This window comes from Mastigoproctus giganteus, chromosome 10 (assembly GCF_048544385.1).
Source record: "Mastigoproctus giganteus isolate SK-2022 chromosome 10, ASM4854438v1, whole genome shotgun sequence".
Taxonomy (NCBI): Eukaryota; Metazoa; Arthropoda; class Arachnida; order Uropygi; family Thelyphonidae; genus Mastigoproctus; species Mastigoproctus giganteus.
The window spans coordinates 170,581,149-170,602,872 of record NC_143584.1 but is presented as its reverse complement, the minus strand read 5'-3'; the positions used below and the strand labels follow the sequence as shown (position 1 = coordinate 170,602,872).

Below are 21,724 nucleotides of genomic sequence, written 5' to 3'. Positions count from 1 at the left end.
TATCAAATCCCCTGACCCAACGGCATTTCAACTACTGGTGGAACGAAGAGTGCACAAAAGCGAAGGAGGACAAAAATAAAGCATTTAATTTATTCCGTCGATCTTCAACCACAGCTAATCTAATTAGCTATAAGAAGCTAAGGGCAAAAGTGCGTTACATTCAAAAGCAAGCCAAGAAAGAATCTTGGATTCGGTTCACATCTACTACAATAGAAACACTGACTCCAGACTAATATGGAAGAAAATTAGGCAGCTTTCTGGGAGATTTCCAACCATCCCTTCCCCAATTTTTTCCTGCAATGGGCAAGAACTCTCTGCTCCTCTAGGTATAGCCAATGCCTTGGGCAAAACCTTTGCTCGAGTCTCAGCTGCATCAAGCTACACTCCTAAATTCCAGAAAATTAAGGCCGCCACCGAACAGAGACCTGTCAACTTTCAAGCCTCTCTATCAATTCCATATAATCAGCCTCTTCAATATTGTGAACTTTTACAGGACATCAGAACAACACGAAACAGTGCCACTGGGCAAGATGGCATATATTATGTCATGCTGCAGCATCTCGATGACAGAAACTTACAACTGCTGCTAGTATTTTTTAACCGGATCTTCCTGGAAAATATTTATCTGACCTCTTGGCACCGTGCTACAGTTTTGGCCTTTTTAAAACCTGGAAAAGATCCCTCCAGTCTTAATAGTTATAGGCCAATCTCTCTGTCAAGTGGCCTTGGTAAAATTCTTGAAAAAATGATCCACAGTCGACTCATCTGGATCATTGAAACTCAACATCTACTGAGTAATTGTCAACATGGCTTTCGCCAAAGCAGGTCCTCCCTAGATCTGATGATCAAGGCTGAATCTGAAATTCGCAATGCCTTTGTTAAAAACGAACACCTTGTTATGGTCTCCATAGATATAAAGAAGGCATTCAATACTACTGGCGGTATGGCATTCTCAGTGACCTTCATACTCTTGGTCTACGAGGCAACCTGCCCATATTTATTAGGAACTTCCTTAAGAGCTGATCTTTCCAGGTTCAATATCAATTTTCCCTTTCTGCTACATTCTCGCAGGAAGAAGGAGTACCACAAGGATCAGTATTGAGTGCAACCCTATTTGCCCCCTTAGAATTGATTCCATTACAAAAGAACTCCTAAATACTGTAGAGGCGTACCTTTACGCTGACGATCTCTCTATTTCTTGCCATTCTTAGAACATGAGATCTATTGAAAGGCAATTGCAGATTCCCCTCAATAAAGTACAAAAGTGGGCTGAGCTCAATGGATATCGTCTTTCCCAACAGAAAACAGTTGCAATCCACTTTTGCAGTCATTGCAAATTACATGCAGATCCTGAACTGCAGATTTCAAAATCCACCATTCCGATTGCCAGCAATATCAGATTCTTGGGACTAATCCTGGACAGTAAGCTAAACTTCTTTGAGCACATTAAATTAATACGTACTACCTGTCTTAAAAAGATCAATATGCTAAGAGCTTTATCTGCCCTGTCTTGGGGAGCAGATCGTACAACTTTGCTGCTCTTATATAGAGCACTGATTAGATCCCGTTTAGATTATGGTGCTCCAGTTTATGATTCTGCCTGAAGGAGTGTACTACACTGGCTGGATCCTATTCAACATAATACACTGCGGATTGCAATTGGTGCATATAGGACATCTCCAACTCAGAGTCTATACATTGAAGCTCATGAGCCCCCTCTGCATCTCCGCAAAAAAATGCTATTACTGAAATATGCAGCCAAAATACAGACTTGCTCTTTGCATCCTATTCAGCCATACCTTTTTAATCAACCACTGCTCAATCTCTACAGAAATAAACCAAGTAAAATACAACCAGCTATGAGTTGTATTTTATGTAAACCAAGACCTAGCTTATGGCTCCTTGAAATATCACAGAATTGGAATGTTCCTATCCACAATAGGCAACAGATAAAGAATTACTCTCATCCACCATGGACCCCCTTTCCTCAACTGACTTGTGACACTTATCTTTCTTCAATGGGGAAAGAATCATCTACCGACTAAATGTGCAACAACTCCATGGTAGCCATATCCAAAGCTGTGCTGACTTCTTGCCGATACAGTAATACCCCGAAGTTACGCGATAGGTGGGTCCGACGAAAATCGCGTAAGTCGAATTCGCGTAAGTCGGGGTACAACTTTGCATATAAATACATATAAATTTTGCTTAATTGGGACCAAGGACTAACAAAAACACTAGTTTAGAAGAAAAATATTAATAAAATTGTAGTTCTTTATACATATTAATACAAAATATGTATTAAAAAAACAAATGACTTACGTTAAAAAGTTATTTCGATGTCGATGGCTTCATAAAATCTAACAAATTCGTCTGACGACACAGCGCCTTCTTTTTTTCACGCAGAATTTCTTCGTAGCAAGCTAATAATTTTTTTATTCCTTGCTTTGTAGCTATGACGCGTTCTTCGTTGGAGTCTTATGTTTTCTAAAATTTTTAAGCCCTTTACAATTGAGCCCTTTTCAATTTTCAACCTGTCAAGTTTGCAATTTTCATGTACTTTTCGCCGTTGCTTCATTTAGGCCTGTAGCACGTGCAATATCACATGGTCTTTCATTTCGCTCAAAGCGTTTCACAATTTCATATTTTTTCTCTATCGACAGAGGCGGACTGGCCATTAGCCTTACCGGGGAAACCCCGGTGGGCCGGAGGCTGGTGTGATTTTGGCCATAAACCATAGTATGAGGCCACTATAAATTTTCCCGGGTAAGAATTTTTGACCCAGTCCGCCTCTGTTTATCGATAATTGCTTTTCTTTTTCTCTCTGAATCTGCAGTGTCTTCACCAGGACGCTTCCTTTTCACACCTTTTAATTAAGTATTTTACTCATTTTTAGGGAATAAAGCACAATTACAAAACGAGGAGGCACGCTTGATACGCATAAACAAAGCTGCCCGCATGTAGCAACTGAATAAACAACACCATAAAGGCAGAGATACGCTATTAACACCTCACATTTCTAGGGGTTACTACCATAAAACAATAAAAATCCAGTTGCGTTTCTGCTAGTGAAATCTGTTATAAACTGTTAGTAAACTCGATCTAATTGCATTTGCGATTATACCGATAGCTGGAATTGTGTTGGTTTTTACGTTATTATGGTGAAATGTGTTTCCCCTTCACTGATATAAAAAACATAAAAGCAGCAAAGTTGAATTTTGTTCATCTTTCGCTCTCATTCTCCACCGTCGCACCGTATATCGATAACATATGAAAAACGACCTTGAAGATAGTGGGCGGCAGCGTTGCCAAACGAAAAAATCAAGAACCGCGTAACTCCGAGTTCGCGTAAGTCGGGGTATTACTGTATATACGGATGGTTCCAAATCTCTTTCAACTGTTGGAGCAGCAGCAGCAGTGTTTTCCTCTGCCATCATATCAGCTTCTCCTCCACCTGAGTATAGCAACTTTTCAGCAGAACTGTATGCAATACAATTAGCTCTAAAAAATTTGATTCTACACCCATCTGCAAAATATATATTTACACTGACTCTCTCACTCAATTAGAGCAATGCAGAATCCGTCTCAAAAGAATCATCATATTTTAATGAAAATCAGGAGTTTGCTATTGCAGATTGATCATCGTCAACAATTAGTAAAGTTTTGCTGGATTCCAGCACATTCAGGCATTAAAGGGAATGAACTGGCTGATATATCTGCCAAAAAATCCATCAACTTTAGACCTAACCTCTGTCCCTATTCCAGCGCCTGATTATAATATTTTAATTCAAGAGCATGCCATGCACAGTGGACAGAACTATGGCATAACCAAACGAATAACACACTTTTCCAGTTGAAACAAGACCCAAAGTTCTGGCACTCGAGCATTCAGACAGTGCGGCGGGAAGAAGTGGTACTCATATGGATGAGAATAGGACACACCCATCTGACTCACTTTCATCTACTAATGGGCGATGATCCTCCTCAGTGTCCACACTGCTTAGAACATCTAACAGTTAAACATATTCTGATTGACTGTCCACACTATCAACAATACGATACAGCATGGCGTTATGGAATCCTTCAAAACCTATACCTCCTGCGTGAGTGATGGATGAAGAGCCTCGTGTTGTTGATACCAAATCCATACATGACCATCCACCGTGTGGAGTAAATAACGTGACTATCCGACAAGCACAACTTCTTCCAGTGTTCTAATGTCCAACTTGCATGCTCTTTGCACCAGGTGAGTCTTTTACGCCGATGAACCTTGGTTAGGAGAGGATGCCGTACGGGTCTTCTGCTGGTATAGCTCATACGTGCGAGCGTGCGATGCATGGTCATGCCAGATATTGTTCCAGGTTGGCCTATGTTGTATTGGGTAGTCAACTCTTCAACAGTGCTGCGCCTGTTTGCCTGTATGAGTCGTCGGACTTGGCACTCACCTCTAACATCAACCGTTCACTGACCTTTGCAGTTTTGCCATCGGGTCGTTTGACCATTTTGACGCCAGTCCTGGTACACTTTAACTACGGCGGCTCTCAAACACCCCACCAGTTCAGCCATTTGGGAAATCGAGGCACCAGCTCGTCGAGCACCCACAATCTGTTCTTTATCAAAGTCCGATAAATCCTTCCTTTTACCCATCATGCTCGGAATTTGACTATCTACTGAACCACTGACACCTTATCTATGCTATGTAGGTCGACTAACTCCGCACTCTCGTACCCCACGTGGTCAACAGGTCACATTCAGTGTTCATAGGGGTGGTCATTATTCAGTGTTCATAGGGGTGGTCATAATTCAGTGATAAACTGGAGATTTTTTATATTTAAATTTCTTGTTTTAAAATTGCTATATAACATTTATTATTTTTGTATCCTTGGCAAATCTGTTTAACTTCGGAATTTTTTAAGTTTTATATATCAGAAATTTTTTTTCTTCTTTTTAACTATTTATTTTTACTTATTTATGTTAACGATCACTGCCATTTTCTCTAAGGTAAATGGTACATGTAAAGCTACTTTACAACTTTAAACCTTTTAATAGTGGGAAGCCATACTTTTCTAGCAGCTGTTTAAAAAGAATTTGTAGAATTGTGTAGGGCACATTCACTGTCCTTATTCCCTCTGTCTGTCTGTTCACTTCTGTATTAGTATGTAACCTTGTTCCAAATTGCTAAATTTCTTGTGTTCACAAATAGTAGATCTTTATGGTGATGCTTGGTATTTCCGTTAGGTTGATCTGAAATTCATTGGACTGATGTATTTGATCTTGTTTCAGTGACCAAGGAAACATTGGATTTTTTATTATTATTTTTATTTTTTTTTTGAGTTGTCATTTTACTTCAGCTGGGAAAAAAATAAAAAGTAAAGTAAATAAAAAGAAAAATTCATGTGATAAAAAAAATGACAAGAGGGAAGATGCATTAAACTTGAGGTAGACAAGGCATTAATAGTGATTCTAGGGCAGAAAATATTATGATTTGAGTGCCAAGTCAATGCATCAGATTACTAGTTTAGCACATGAAATACTACAAAAAATCTTCAAAAAAATTCACATTAATTAGAAAATTTGACGTAAGCAATGCTAAGATCTGACAGTATGATCTACTTTTAAATTAAGTGAAATTAGAGTTATGACTGCAAAAGATTGTTGTGTTCTTACAATGAACTATTTGAACTATCTGTGTGTATGTTAAATTTTTATTTAGGTTTGGAGTTGTAAATGAACTTTATGTAGACATTTTGTATAAGTAGTTTTTCACCCTTCATTATGGAAATGGTGTTAAATGCCTCTTTAAAGTGCATGGAAGATGCTTTATTTAGATACTTATGTGTACATTAACAATATAAATGGCATATGTCAGTGGTGTCCACCATGTGTGGCCTACTTTTTGGATTTCTCTCATGAGAAGGGTTGGGTCCAGTTTTTATGTATATCAGTAAGATTGCTTGCCTGCTGAGAATTGGTGTCATGAAAACTTAAACCTAATTAATCCTTAACTAATACAGTGCTATTTTTGTTCTGCTAGCAGTATAGCAGCATTCTCAGACACTGCTGCAGTGTTTTTATATCTGATGCTTTGCTGTTTTGGTACAATAGAAATATATTTTCAACTATATAAAATGACAGTGAATAATTTTTATAGAAAACTTTATTTAATTTTTTTTTTTATTTCATTTTACAGAAAATGTTACATAAAACAAACAATTTGAAATGTGAAACCATAGTAGTTAGCAATGGAAATTATATGCAAAATAAAGCAAACTGAAGTTTGCAAAAAGACATCATTATATATTTTACAATGAGTTTATTCTTAAACTTTGAATAAGTAACACATCCTTAAGAAGTATGCTGTTACTTATTATCATTGGGGTGGTATTACCCAAGCAGCAGTCTATTGAGAATAACAATGAGAATTCTTACACATTTTGATATCTCTCATATTGTGTAAAATCACAACTAGATTGTCACCTCTTTTGCTTGGAATACCTGCTCATCCATTGATGTGGATACAATAGTCTCCCGACTGTGAAGTTATTCCCAATATGAAATGCAACATAATGTTTTTCTGCAAATTTAAGTTTACTTTAAATTACTATAGCTATGTACAGAGTAATGATATTCACTACATGCAGTTAGTGAACAGGAATTTTTATTACATTTTGAATATAATAAAAAAAAAAAAAATTACGGATGTTAATTATTATACAAGGGTTGGTCCATAAGTAATGCCTCTTGGGCAACAAAAGTTTTTGAAATTGAGTTAGCATCATGAAGTTTTATATATTGTTAGTATGGATATTAAGACATTAAGACTAAGACATAAACATGCTAAAATAATAGTTTCTGTCTAATACAAATCTGCAGTTATGATGTGAGACTGATGTCGGTTTCTACCAATAGTTGGTAAGAGAGTTCCTTTTCGAGTCAGGAGAAAACTCAGCTGTCCGGATTCAGGAAAAATTGGGGAAGTATACGAGCAAGACACTGTTGACATACTCAATGTTGGTAGATGGCTTGCACACTATAAAGGAATCACTAACATTTGTATCTAGCCAAGGAGCATAAGACTGAAATTTGTGTCCAGTGAAGAAAATGTTAACATTTTGGATGACATGATTCAAAAGATAGGACAGTAACCACATATGCATTGATGCAAGCACAAGGGAATTCAAAGAGAGAAGTGTATTGATCATTTTACACACATTAGATTATAGGAAAATATGCTGCCAATGAGTCCAGACTGCCAAACTGTGAACAAGAGAAATGAAATTCTCCAGGCAGGAGATCTGCTGAGCCCTGTTGCAGGAGTGCAGATAACTTTCAAGAAGATATTTTAAAGGTCTGATAATAGATGATGATCCTGGGACTTTCCATTTTATGACCCTTATTATAAATGAGTCTATGAAATGAACACATCCATCATCTCCAGTGAAGAAAAAACCTAAAATTTCCAGACCATCATAAAAAATTATGGCCACAGTATTTTGGACTCCCCCGATGGTATTCTCCACCTTGTCGCGGTGGGGGGGGCTTGCGTGTCCCGATGACCCAGAGAGCTAAGTCGGCTGTAGCTTAGCTACTGGTAGGGCCTCCCAAGCCGGACAGGTCAAAGGGTAGGGGCCAGACTAAGAGAGATACCCGGGCCCTCCAGGTTGGGGGTTGCTGCAACGGGCTAGCTCCTCGTTCAGTGTAAAAAAATACACAAATGCTAAACGACCTACAAGTGAAAATGGACTGCACTTTTGGAAAGAACTCGGCAAACGGAAAAGGACTATGATTTTGGGATGCTGGAATATTCAAGGCCTTTCAACTAAAAGAAACTTTCTTTCGGATGAACTTCAAAAATTCAAGTTAGACATCGTGTTATCAGAGACAAAGAAAAAAGGGTTGTGTAGAGAGGAAATAGTGGGAGAATACTACCATTTTTGGAGTGGAGTTGATAAGAGTGAAAGAGCAAGAGCAGGAGTTTCTATTGCTGTTAAAAAGAAGTTGAGACACAACATCAAAAACTGGCAATTTATTAATGAAAGAATGATCTCATTGGAACTGAAAATGTACGGGAGAGAAATATGTATTTTGGGAATATATGCCCCAACTAATGACACCGCCGATACCTTGAAGGATGAATTTTGGGAGGATCTGAGAGAACTAATAGAAAAAATTCCTAAGAACAAAGAGATATTTCTAATGGGAGATTTCAATGCAAGAGTAGGAACTGAACAAAATAGCAAAGTGATTGGAAGATTTGGAGAGAAAGAGAGGAATGACAACGGAGATAGACTATGCAATTTTTGTGAACAGTTCGACTTGAGAATAAACAACACATTTTTCCAACACAAGGATATCCATAAATATACTTGGTCACAGGAGACAAGACAAATTAGATCAGTTATAGATTACATTATTTCAAAACATTCAGGGACATATGTATTGAAAGATGTCAGAGTTTATAGAGGAGCTGAATGTGGATCTGACCATTTTCTTGTTAAAACAACACTGAGGTGGAACTGGATTAAGAAAATATGTGTGGTCAACCAACAATGCAGGAGGGAGAAATGCTACAAGTGGATCAATTTAATATTGACCTACTACAGGACGACAGCATTAGAAACAACTTCACCCAGAGACTGGATGCTGCAATTAACATAGAGATAAAAGGTAATACTGAAGAAATCTACGAATATTTAAAAAATACTGTTAAAAAAATAGCTCATGAAATCCTAGGCAAAAAGAAGAGCCAAGGACCAAAAAAGACCAAAAAAAAGATTACAGAGAAAGTAAGAGCTGCTGTAGAGGAAAAGAAACTTGCATATCAGAAATGGTTGGGTGATAGGAATGATGCATATAGGAACATTTATGTTGAAAAAAAGAAAATAGCCAATCGGTTGGTATTAGAAGCGAAAAATGAAGAATGGGAAAGGAAATGCGCAACTATTAATAGCAAATTGGGCTTCAAGCAATCAGCGGAATTGTGGAAGGTCCTTAAAGACTTGAGAAAACAGAATAAACACAATGCTGGTTTGCAATTAATACCTTTGAAAGACTGGACAGAGTACTATGAAGGACTTTTAAAAGAAGGCTGGGAAGAGTTCAAGACGATGGAGGATTTTGGTGTAGAAGACTCATGCTTAAAAGTTTCTGTTAGGGAAGCGGAACTCCTGCTAAAGGAAGGAAGGAATGGCAAATCACCTGGACCTGGAGGAGTTTACATGGAACTTCTGAAATATGGAGGAAGAGGAGTGGCTGTTCTGATACAAAAACTGTTAAATAGTATACTGAGAGGAGAAGAAATACCGAAAGAAATGATAACAGGATATATTACATCAATTTATAAGAAGGGTGATTGGAAAAGCTGTTCAAATTACAGAGGAATATGTGTCCTGAACCTGCTGTTAAAGATCCTTGGAAAATGGATCAGGAACCATTTAGAAGCCCGAATCGAGGTATCAGAGGAACAAAGTGGTTTTTCAGCTGGGAGGTCATGTATAGATCATATCTCAACAGTACAACAGATCCTTGAAAAATGCCAATCAAAAGGAAAAAAAAATATTTATGATTTTCATTGACCTTGAAAAGGCATATGACAGTGTTCCAAGAAAACTCTTATGGGAAGCACTGGAATAATACAGGAATAATAGATGCAGAGTTAAAGTGGGATCAGCTTTGTCACCTAAATTCCACACTTCAAAAGGCTTATTACAAGGTTGTTGCATGTCACCAACACTTTTCAAAATTTATATCGATATCTGCCTAAGATCCTGGTCAAAAAAATGTAATAAAATAGGATTGCCGATTAATGAGAACACCTATATTTACAATTTACTTTTTGCAGATGATCAGGTGGAGCTTCTGTTGTATAGCACAAGACTTAGAAGATGCAAAGTATGCATGTCATCAATTGTTTGAGGAATATAAACAATGGGGGTCTAAAAATCGATTTTAGCAAGACTGAAATGTTGTCTTCAGGGCCAGGACACGTTCTAAATATTGCAGGTTTTAAAATCAAACAAGTCGATAAATTCAAATATTTGTGATCAATCTTACAAAGTGATGGATCATCCCAAGCAGAGATCAATAAGAGAATTACAGAGGCAGAAAGGCTATCGGCATGTTAAACTCTGTTCTGTGGAGCAAAAATATCCTAAATAAAACAAAGAAACTTATATTTCAAACGATTGTACAAAGTCTTCTGTTGTATGGAGCGGAAACCTGGACATTGAATAGGCGAGCGGAAAACAAATTGCTCTCCACAGAAATGGATTTTTGGAGATGCTCAGCAGGAATTTCTAGAAGAGACAGAAAACGGAATGAAGACATAAGGGAAAAAATGGAAGTGAAAAAGGCTATTATTGACACCATCAAAGAAAAGCGTCTAACATGGTATGGACATGTAAAACGGATGCAAGAAAACAGATATCCAAAGGCTATCCTGGAATGAATACCTCCTGGAAGAAGGAGAAGAGGAAGACCTAGGAGGACATGGATGAATGGAGTACGGGAGTGCATGACAGCCCAAGGCTTAACTGACCAAGACACCTTGAACCGCACTTTATGGCGGGAAAAAATTCCTAACAAGAAATAACTTGTAGGCTGAAGAAATCCATTGTAAATGGGAACACTCCTCTTGAAGAAGAAGTGTTTTGGAACAAAGAAGGCCCAATTTTGGTTGATTTTTTAGAGGAAGGTCAGATCAAAAAAGAAAAGATATTGCTAAACACTTGATAAGCTTTTTGGGTTATAAAACAAAAATGAAGACACATTACATTATGCCAAGCCACACACTGTTCATATGATTCAGATGAAAATTAACAGACATAGGGTGAAGTGTTTTGCTTTATCCTGCATATAGTTTGGACTTGGCTCCATTATTCCCCCAACCTCACTGGACATATGAAGAGATATCTTCATGAAAAGTGCTTTTTTAACCAGTGATGAGATGGAAAGAACAATGACAAAAAGTAGTGATAAACAAGATGGATACATAAATTTGTTTGTTATACATGCTTCCCAGTGTTTGTTTAATAAATGATATAATTTTCAACTTGCATTTGTTGCCTTTTACTTTTATGGCCAAAGAGGCATTGTTTATAGACCCTTGTATAGTCAAAAATATAAATAGTATGGATGCTGTCTGTCAGACTCCAAGCAGAATTTAAAAATTAATTATGCAAAATCAAAACATGTTAGCAAAATGTGTTCTAAATCTGTAAGAATACTAATTGAACAGATGGTAAGTTGCTAGAGCTCATGATCACAAGTAAAGTAAAACTGGCACTGTACTAGTTAAGTTTAAAAAAAAAAAAAAAAACTTTGCTAGGAATAAAGAAACTAAAGTTTCGTGTTAAAGAAATTCAAAACGTTATATGCCTGTATGACTTCTAAACTATAATATTGTTACAAAAATATCAGTGTAGAAACTAAATTTTCTGAAATAAATGTCTGACTTTATATTGGCTCTTATAAATGTTACATGACACCTAATTATATGGCCTCAGTATAAGAAGTGGAATATTGAATGATATTCTGTCTTTAATATCTGTAGGCCCCATATCCTAGCTCAAAAGTTTCAGTATGGCTTTTATTTGCAAAGGGTTGGACACCACTGATGCAATTAGTAGGGTGCTACTGTTTACCATTACATTTCTCAGTAGTAATTTTGTTTCTTTTTTCTTTTAGGCCAACCTAAATTTTTTTGTTGATGTCACATTTCTTCAATGTAATTGTGTTCAGCTTTGATGAAAACATGAGTGCTCATTTCTTCTTAAAAAAAGGATATTAATTTACTGGTATGATTGATTTTATTTTAGAATGTTGATTCATATTATAGCTAGAATAAAAGCCTACTAAAAATGATGGGAATAAAGAATCAGTGGTTACATTTATAAATTTATTGACACAGTTATCTTATCACATTATTTCTTTGCTACAGTAGTTTTCTTATTTTCCTTCTCATTTCTTCTAACAACTATCATTCAGCAGCTCTACTAGATAACAGCTCTCATTAACAACCAGAAATGCTATTTTACTCACCTCTGGCTACTATTTTCTCTTCTGTGTAACTATTTACCTTCCACAGTTTTAAGAGGATGTGGCAGATCTAGGGTTTACAATATCAGTCAAAATCTTAATACCGGTATTTTGGTATTTTTAAGTTATGAAACTGGGATACCGGTATTCCAAAAACAAACATTTTTCTCAATAAATTTTGATGACAGTTAGGTGCAATAAAGTAAGGAAAGAACAAGTACTGTAATTACTTGAATTCAAGTTTTAAATAAACATTTATTGCAATAATAAATATTCTGAAAAAAATCATTAAAATACAGTTATTCTAAAAACAAAAAAATACATATCGTTACTGCAAAGTTTAGCTATGTTTAAGCATCCACACTACCTGTCCGAATAAAGTGAGCTCTTAAGAAACATAAGCAATCAATAGTATGATCATTTAAAATGGATATAATTTTGGTACATATTTGATTAGTGGCAGAAAACACCCTTTCGGATTCTATTCTGGTACTGTTGTACTGAGATAATCGTAGATGATCTCAGTCCATATTTTCTAATCTTTGAACTTTTTTAGCAAAAATAGTTAAAAGTATTTCATTAATTTCCAACTCAAGTTCATCTTTTAAAATCTCATTGGAATTAGGCAATTTCTTATTTTGGAAAGAATTTGTGGAACACTGATGTTCTGTTCCATGTTGGTCTTCCATGGTTGAATTAAGTTAATCATTTTCTGAAGGAGAAAGACGTTTTATTCAGCGAAGTATAATTTTCACTGTAGCATCTTTACTGAGTCTGGGAGAGAGCAAAGAGTGGGGATAAAGAATAAAGACAGCAAAGAGTGCAATTTTAGACACACACACCAACCGTTTATGACTGGTTGAATAATGAAATAAAATAAAATAAAATGATAGAAAAGACTGTAAAATAATATTTACAAAAAACTTTTAATCATTTACAAAAAACTAAACTATAACAAAAGTAAAATAAGTAAATAAGTTAAAATGCATTAAAATATAAATATAAAAGCGATAAAAAGACGATAAAAAACACTAGAGCTTTCGGAGGTGTCTTCCTCCTTCCTCAGTAATAGTGAGACTTAAATGACACATCCTTAAATACCAGGTTCACGGCACACGTGGATGACCAGGCGCATACTCAGCATTCCTTTCACTTGTGCCGGAACCGGAAGTGGGCTGGACAGGTGGAAAATTAAAACGTTTGTCTCTTGTCAAAACCACCGCCTCAAAAAGGGGGTGAAGCCTAACTCCCCTGTCTCTGTTTATACTATTGTTACCAGAGGATCCAATCCACAGACTTTCCAGCCACTTGCGGTCCCAGAATCTGTGCGCCCGGTCAAGGATGACAGCGTTGTCGGGGGAGATCTGGTGTTGTTTTTCCCAATAGTGCTCGGCAATGGCGGATTTATTGAGCTCTGCGGTCCGTATCGCTCGTGAATGTTCTCCCAGACGATCCTTGAGACGCCGTCCTGTCTCCCCCACGTAACATTCCCCACAATCCGGGCATGTGATCTCATACACGACCCCACTACTAGAATCCCTAGTAATGGGGTCTTTGACCTGTGACACTACTGTGTGCAACCTCCGGCCCGGAAGCTGCACACAGCGTGTCTGAAAGTCGCGAAGCATCCTCGCAATGCGATCTGACAGGCCCGGATAGTAGGGAACATACACTGTGGTAAGCGGTACAGGCGGAACTACCCGATTGGGCTCTTCCTCTCTGTCGTATTCATCAATGACCCTCTGGGGGTAACCGCACCTCATAAGATCCGTCGTGATTTGCCTAATTTCCTTCTCCCCCTCCTCAGGGGTACTGCAATGCGTTCTCACCCTACCCAAAAGTGCTCTGGCCACACTATTCTTATGTTGGACAGTCTGTGCCTTCCTATAATGTGTGTACTGGCCCCTACACATTGGTTTCCTATAAACCTTAGTTCTAAGTCTGGGGCCTTCCCTATATACCATTATGTCCAGAAATGGGAGGGTACCATCTATTTCTACCTCCGAGGTAAATTTTATGAAGGGGGAGAAACCATTGAGAAACGAGACCACATCTTCCTCTCTCCCCTTCCTTACAATAGTAAACGTGTCATCAACATATCGTTTCCACTTACGCATAGGGAACTCCAATCTTGCGAAAACCCTATTCTCAAATTCCTCCATAGCCAGATTTGCAACAATGGCGCTGATTGGAGAACCCATGGCTGTACCGTGAACCTGTTTATACATCACTCCTTGGAAAACCAAGGTTGTACTAGAAAGACATAATTCAACAGCACCACATATATCTTCTATGTTTAGGTGGGATCTAGCACTTAAAGTATTATCATTTTGTAAAGCCAACCTTACACATTCTACCCCATGTGCTATGGGGATACAAGTAAATAATGATATAACATCTAATGACATCATCATCTCGTCCTCCCCTATTTCTTGACTCCTTACAAAGTTCACAAATTCCGCACTGTCTCCAATGACCAACGTGGACCGCCCCACAACTGGGGAAATCAGCTGCGCCAGATATTTAGATAAAGCATACGTAGGGCTACCAATGAAGGAAACTATGGGCCGTAATGGAACATTCTCCTTGTGTGTCTTAGGTAACCCATAAAATCTGGGCAGTCGACACCCTGTTGCATGCATGGACCAATACTTGTCCTTTGGAATCTTTTCCATCTTTAGCCAGGAAAGTAGCATCTTATTTACACGCTGTTCTAAGCTAGCCAAGGGGTTTCTGTGAACAATCTTATAAGTACAATTATCACCTAATAAGTCTAACGCTTTCTTGTGGTAATCTTCTTTGTTTAATACCACAGTTGATCTGCCTTTATCTGCTGGTAGGATTATAATATCTTCGTCCCGTTTAAGTTCTTCTAGTGCTTTCTTCTGTTTCGGAGTAAGATTTGGAGCAATCGTTTTTGCTTGGCCCAGGATGGCGACAGCTTTAACACGAATTTGATTAGCAATATGTTCAGGTAACTTGCTAATTGCCCTCTCAATACCCATAGATGTTTCGGTAATTGGAGGTTTAGGGGGTAGCAATGCAAACTTAGGTCCAAGAGCCAATAGTCTCTCTTGTTCTTGGGTTAACGATTTGTCACTTAAATTCTGAATAAAGTTGGAATGGTCGCTACCCCTAAATACAGTGGACTGCTCCTCTAATAATGTGTGAAACTTCCTAATATGTCTCTGTTTATAAGAATAGGTAATCCTATTCGTCCTCTCCAGAACTAACCTCTTCACACCTATCAGGTGTAGGGCGGACAATCTACTACTAATATCACCTAATGCTACATCAATCAATCTCCTACTATGTCTCAAGTCATCATGAAGTTTCTGAATCCATGTATTCAAAACCTTCTTTTGATACCATGTGATAATCCTGGACAAACGGGCATCTTTAAATGGTGCCTTGATCCTAAATCCATGTGGCATAAGATTATGATCCCTGCAACGGTAGGCAAACCTACCAGCAGATAAAGGCAGATCAACTGTGGTATTAAACAAAGAAGATTACCACAAGAAAGCGTTAGACTTATTAGGTGATAATTGTACTTATAAGATTGTTCACAGAAACCCCTTGGCTAGCTTAGAACAGCGTGTAAATAAGATGCTACTTTCCTGGCTAAAGATGGAAAAGATTCCAAAGGACAAGTATTGGTCCATGCATGCAACAGGGTGTCGACTGCCCAGATTTTATGGGTTACCTAAGACACACAAGGAGAATGTTCCATTACGGCCCATAGTTTCCTTCATTGGTAGCCCTACGTATGCTTTATCTAAATATCTGGCGCAGCTGATTTCCCCAGTTGTGGGGCGGTCCACGTTGGTCATTGGAGACAGTGCGGAATTTGTGAACTTTGTAAGGAGTCAAGAAATAGGGGAGGACGAGATGATGATGTCATTAGATGTTATATCATTATTTACTTGTATCCCCATAGCACATGGGGTAGAATGTGTAAGGTTGGCTTTACAAAATGATAATACTTTAAGTGCTAGATCCCACCTAAACATAGAAGATATATGTGGTGCTGTTGAATTATGTCTTTCTAGTACAACCTTGGTTTTCCAAGGAGTGATGTATAAACAGGTTCACGGTACAGCCATGGGTTCTCCAATCAGCGCCATTGTTGCAAATCTGGCTATGGAGGAATTTGAGAATAGGGTTTTCGCAAGATTGGAGTTCCCTATGCGTAAGTGGAAACGATATGTTGATGACACGTTTACTATTGTAAGGAAGGGGAGAGAGGAAGATGTGGTCTCGTTTCTCAATGGTTTCTCCCCCTTCATAAAATTTACCTCGGAGGTAGAAATAGATGGTACCCTCCCATTTCTGGACATAATGGTATATAGGGAAGGCCCCAGACTTAGAACTAAGGTTTATAGGAAACCAATGTGTAGGGGCCAGTACACACATTATAGGAAGGCACAGACTGTCCAACATAAGAATAGTGTGGCCAGAGCACTTTTGGGTAGGGTGAGAACGCATTGCAGTACCCCTGAGGAGGGGGAGAAGGAAATTAGGCAAATCACGACGGATCTTATGAGGTGCGGTTACCCCCAGAGGGTCATTGATGAATACGACAGAGAGGAAGAGCCCAATCGGGTAGTTCCGCCTGTACCGCTTACCACAGTGTATGTTCCCTACTATCCGGGCCTGTCAGATCGCATTGCGAGGATGCTTCGCGACTTTCAGACACGCTGTGTGCAGCTTCCGGGCCGGAGGTTGCACACAGTAGTGTCACAGGTCAAAGACCCCATTACTAGGGATTCTAGTAGTGGGGTCGTGTATGAGATCACATGCCCGGATTGTGGGGAATGTTACGTGGGGGAGACAGGACGGCGTCTCAAGGATCGTCTGGGAGAACATTCACGAGCGATACGGACCGCAGAGCTCAATAAATCCGCCATTGCCAAGCACTATTGGGAAAAACAACACCAGATCTCCCCCGACAACGCTGTCATCCTTGACCGGGCGCACAGATTCTGGGACCGCAAGTGGCTGGAAAGTCTGTGGATTGGATCCTCTGGTAACAATAGTATAAACAGAGACAGGGGAGTTAGGCTTCACCCCCTTTTTGAGGCGGTGGTTTTGACAAGAGACAAACGTTTTAATTTTCCACCTGTCCAGCCCACTTCCGGTTCCGGCACAAGTGAAAGGAATGCTGAGTATGCGCCTGGTCATCCACGTGTGCCGTGAACCTGGTATTTAAGGATGTGTCATTTAAGTCTCACTATTACTGAGGAAGGAGGAAGACACCTCCGAAAGCTCTAGTGTTTTTTATCGTCTTTTTATCGCTTTTATATTTATATTTTAATGCATTTTAACTTATTTACTTATTTTACTTTTGTTATAGTTTAGTTTTTTGTAAATGATTAAAAGTTTTTTGTAAATATTATTTTACAGTCTTTTCTATCATTTTATTTTATTTTATTTCATTATTCAACCAGTCATAAACGGTTGGTGTGTGTGTCTAAAATTGGTAGTATGAATAATCCCAACCTCAGAGGCCTTATTGCAGATATAGCAAAGAGTGCAGTTAACGAATTCTTCACATATATAAATGTAAAGAAGAGAAGGACAAATCAGATCGGATGCATATTTAATTGTGTGGGATAGTATTAGGTACCCCAACTGATGCTTGCAGATGAACTCGACAGTTACTTTGCATTGATATTTACAGAAGAAAAATCCTTCACGTCAATGAGAAATTATGGGAGTGAAGTAGAAAAAAAATATAATTAATGATGTTGAAATTTATGTTAATTTAATGAGAAAACTTTCGTGCCCACAGGTGAGTAAGGCTCCTGTGGTTGCATATACCCTATAATCTTAAAGGAGGCAGCAAGTGATTGCATTGAACCATTTAAGGCTAGTTATGAGAGCATCATTGGACGCAGAAGAGAGGTGCCTCTGTAGCCAGGTGGGCAGGAGCAGCAGTGCACAGCACACGCTTCTTGATTAGACCGGGGTTCGAGCCTGTGACCACCAAATACGGAGGATGCGGAAAGGTCAGGGAATGACCACCGCATATCCCCGGAGCAATATGGCCTTATTTGCTAATGCTCCTAAAAACCAATTAACAAACAAACTCAGGAGAGATTCCGTTGAATTGGTGTAAATTGGAACATAAAGGCGGTTCTAGGAGTAACGGGAAATTACTGACCACCAGTCTTACTTCAGTAGTAGGGAAAATCATGGAGGCAATGATCAAGGGTGGAATTCAGGATCATTTAGATGGAAATAGAATTCTGTAGGATACACAGCATGGTTTTGTAAAGGGAAAATAATGTTTAACAAATCTGGTTAGCCATTTTGACAGGTCACTCGTGAGCTGGATTTAGAGAATAATTTCGACATTGTTTATTTAGATATCAGCAAAGCATTTGACTCAGTCCCACATGAGCGGTTGCTTTATAAGTTGGAGCAGGCTGGAATCATAGAGAAAATCCTTTGATGGATAGCACGATGGCTTGAGGGCACCAGACAGGGGGGTTGTGATAAAAGATTATTCCTCAGATTGGTTTAATGTAAGAAGCAGAGTTCCCCAAGGGTCAGTATTGGGACCACTGTTGTTTTTGATTATCTTAAATGACATTTATGAAGGGATATAGGGTGTGATGTCTAAACTTGCAGATGATGTAAAGATCAGTAGAGTAGTTAATAATCAACACCAGGCAGAGCTTCTTCAGAGTGACCTAGATGGACCTCCGGGATGGTCAGAAAAGTGGCAGCTATATGCTTTAATTCAGCAAAATGCAAGGTCTTACACCTGGGGAACAGCAACCCCAAAATAACTTATAGACTTGGTGGAGTTGAACTAAAGTCAGTAGTGGAGGAACAGGACTTGAAAAGTTACGATATGGTCGGACTGGAAGTTGTCCGAGAATTGTGGACAGGTTGCAATGTTGCATGGTGTCCTATTGATGATTTATTGAACATTTGCTAGTAGAGATAAGGGCATCATAATCACATAAAGGTGATTTTATTATCTTTATATGATTAAATTATAAACTATTTTTTTAAAATTAGTACTGGAAAACTGGTATTTTTGTATCAATACCGGTATTTGAATACAGTAATACCCCGACTTACGCGAACTCGGAGTTATGCGGTTCTTGATTTTTTTGCAACACTAACACCCACTATCTTCAAGGTCGTTTTTCATATGTTATTGATATACGGTGCGACGGCGGAGAGTGAGAGCGAAAGATGAACAAAATTCAACTTTGTTGCACGTGAGCTGCACACATATACAAGAATTTGTATTCCAACTGTCATATTTATATGTGTGCATTCGAATTCGTGCTCAACGTTTGTCGGAAATTACATCATTTTCACGAGAGAAATGAATCACGTCGGTTGAGCCGTATACAGTCAGTCCTCGTGTAACACGTGTTTACACTACATGAATTCGATCATACACTATTTATAAATACGGTAACAATATCTTATAATATAACACGAACCGAATTGGCTTATGCACGATTCGCCTTTGTGTTTACAAGAAATGGCAGTCGAACGCAGAATCACCCCAACCGAACGCAACACGATAGGAATGAAGAGAAGAGAAGATTCTGAAAATGTATTTGTTTTAGGGGAAACACATTTCACCATAATAATGTAAAAATCAACACAATTCCAGCTATCGGTATGCAATTAGATCGAGTTTACTACCAGTTTATAACAGATTCCACTAGCAGAAACGCAACTGGATTTTTATTGTTTTATGGTAGTAACCCCTAGAAATGTGAGGTGTTAATAGTGTATCTCTGCCTTTATGGTGTTGTTTATTCAGTTGCTACATGCGTGCAGCTTTGTTTATGCATATCAAGCGTGCCTCCTCGTTTTGTAATTGTGCTTTATTCCCTAAAAATGAGTAAAATACTTAAAAGGTGTGAAAAGGAAGCGTACTGGTGAAGACACTGCAGATTCAGAGAGAAAAAGAAAAGCAATTATCGATAAACAGAGGCGGACTGGGTCAAAAATTCTTACCCGGGAAAATTTATAGTGGCCTCATACTATGGTTTATGGCCAAAATCACACAGGCCCACCGGGGTTTTCCCCAGTAAGGCTTATGGCCAGTCCGCCTCTGTCGATAGAGAAAAAATATGATGAAATTGTGAAATGCTTTGAGCGAAATGAAAGACCATGTGATATTGCACGTGCTACAGGCCTAAATGAGGCAACGGCGAAAAGCACATGACAATTGCAAACTTGACAGAAGGTCTCAGCTCAATTGAAAAGGGCTTAAAAATTTTAGAAAACATTTTAGAAAAATTTTAGAAAACAAAAGAAATTCTGCGTGAAAAAAAGAAGTCTGTATCGTCAGACAAATTTGTTAGATTTTATGAAGCCATCGACATAACTTTTTTATGTAAGTCATTTATTTTTTTAATACATATTTTGTATTAATATGTATAAATAACTGCAATTTTATTAATATTTTTCTTCTAAACTAGTGTTTTTGTTAGTCCTTGGTCCCAATTAAACAAAATTTATATGTATTTCCCCCGACTTAAGCGATTTTCGTCGGACCCACCTATCGCGTAACTTCGGGGTATTACTGTACCAGAAAAAAATTACTGGGATCTCAGTATTGTAAGCCCTAGGCAATAAGCTTAGCAGTTGTGTGAAGTAATAAATTTCACTCACCTGTAAATTGATGCAGTGATTAGAATCTGTATTATAGGTTAAATATAAACTTGCTTAAATTTCAATATGAATAGCAATTACTAATCCATTTAAACTGTTATGCAAAACTCACTACACCTAATGATATGTATAGTGGCTTTAATTTGTACATATGGTAAACTCTTGCTTCAAAACAATGTTTCTCAACAAGTGGGACTTGAAAGCCTTCAAGGTGGGACTTGAAAGCCTTCAAGGTGGGACTCGAGCAGACTGAAAATATTTTGGTAACCCAATAGGCTATGGATTTCCTGACAGTTTATTGTTATCTCTAGAATAGAGCAAAGAAAATGTTAGTGAGTTTACAATATTACACACTATGAAAACACATAGTACGAACTGATAACTTAGGTTAATCTGATCATAAAATCCATTCCAGAAATTTCATTTTCATTCTTTCCATGACTTCCTCCTGCTGGCACACAAAACCTCCACGCTCAAACAGACTTGTACAGCATGAATGCAACTGAATTTTCTTAAGAGTCTAACCCTTCCTACATAAGGGAAACATATCATTTCAAATATGCCATAAATGCAACAGAATATATTACTTTCCAATTCTAATAGTTTGGAAAGGCAAGCAAATGATATTTATATTTATTTATTTACAGTTATACATTTATAGATATCTTAAAAGCTGTACTATAAAATACAAAGTAATATTATATGTATTGGCCAATACACATTGTTGGTATTCCTTAAAAAGTGATGAAGATGAAGTACAGCCAGGCCTCACATAACGCGAGTTCGATTAACACGTGTTTCAGTTACCGCTATTTGAAAAAATTATACCACTTTTCACTTTACACGATGCAAATTTCCAGTAAACGCAATCTCTTTTTTTTTTTATGTAGTAGTTGGAAAAGATTTGAATTGTGCGTTAAGCTTACTGCACATCGGACGGCAATAAACAAACGTTTGCCTGCTGCCCGCCTTGGCGTGTTCCATCAACCATCGGAAGACGTGTTACTTGTTTGTCTCTCGCTAATAAAGTCAG

The 21,724-nt window shown here is 38.1% G+C and overlaps 1 protein-coding gene across 1 annotated transcript in view; it reads left to right on the top strand.

Moving 5' to 3' along the window:
- The window catches only part of Tlk (Tousled-like kinase), a 651,915-nt gene that overhangs the window by 49,824 nt on the left and 580,367 nt on the right, over positions 1-21,724 (top strand). Inside the window, exon 2 of the mRNA XM_090383577.1 lies at positions 11,686-11,795. The gene's annotated coding sequence lies outside the window, so the exon portion shown is untranslated. The remainder of the gene's footprint in view (positions 1-11,685; positions 11,796-21,724) is intronic.